General features: G+C 44.7%; 1 pseudogene across 1 annotated transcript; it reads right to left on the bottom strand.

Annotated features, from left to right (window-relative positions):
- Positions 1-82: 82 nt before the first annotated feature.
- On the bottom strand, positions 83-481 carry LOC108525342 (14 kDa phosphohistidine phosphatase pseudogene; annotated as a pseudogene). Its single transcript, XR_001884257.1, has one exon. The product of XR_001884257.1 is annotated as a 14 kDa phosphohistidine phosphatase pseudogene (transcript).
- Positions 482-945: the final 464 nt, after the last annotated feature.

Genomic DNA, 945 nt, shown 5'->3' with positions numbered 1-945 from the left:
AGGGCTGCCGCAGAAGCAGGCAGGACCAACCCCGAAAGGGGTGCAGGCAAAGGCGGGGGCTCCGACATGGCTGCTGGAGGTAGCAGGCCCCAGACTGGGAGTGCTCAGTAGCCATCCTTAGCCCAGGTAACCTCGTAGTCGGGGTACTTGGCTTTGATTTTCTCAGTTGAAATGGCGTGCTGGGCAGGACCATAGGCCATGGAGTAGCCGTACACGTGAATCTTCTTGTCCTGGCTCTGGTGGGAGATGCGCCCGCCGCCCAGACACTCACAGTCACAGCCCTGCTTCCGCATGTCGCCCGACGCTTTGTCGTAGATGTCCGCATGGTACTCGGCCCAGTTGTAGCCGCGCACGATCTCCTTGCTCTCCGCAGCCGGAGCCCGGAGCGCGGAGCCGAGTGGACTCGGATCAGCACATACTTGAAGACGCCCTCGGAGTCGATGTCCACATCAGGAATGTGAGCGAGGTCCGCCGCCGCCATATTCTTCCCAAAAGTCAATTTTTAAAAACTATACTTCTTGGTAAATTTGTTCAGTCTCTATTCCATTCAGTTCTCCTCTTATCTTTATTATTTATCTTCTTAAACTAATTTTAGGTGTGATTTGTTCTTGCATTGTTAGGTCGTTTATTTAAAAATCTTTCCACTCTTTTGATGTAGGCATTTATTGCTATAAACTTTTCTTTTAATACTACTTTTGTTGTATTCCACAGAATTTAGTATGTCATGTTTTCATTTTCATTTGTTCCAAAATACTTTTGATTTCCATTTTGATTTCTCCATTGACTCAATGTTTATTCAGGAGCATGTTTTTCTATTTTGATAAAGAGATTTTCTATGCCTTTAATCATCTCTTCTCTTTCTAAATCTCCCAAAATTTGAATATTTGGTTATGTTATTATGTCCTACATGTCATATAGTTTGTCTTCATTATTCTTTTCTTATTT

This window comes from Rhinopithecus bieti, unplaced genomic scaffold (genome assembly GCF_001698545.2).
Source record: "Rhinopithecus bieti isolate Rb0 unplaced genomic scaffold, ASM169854v2 scaffold_40518, whole genome shotgun sequence".
NCBI lineage: Eukaryota > Metazoa > Chordata > Mammalia > Primates > Cercopithecidae > Rhinopithecus > Rhinopithecus bieti.
Note: the sequence above shows the minus strand (reverse complement) of the source record. Positions and strands in the feature narration are given on the sequence as shown.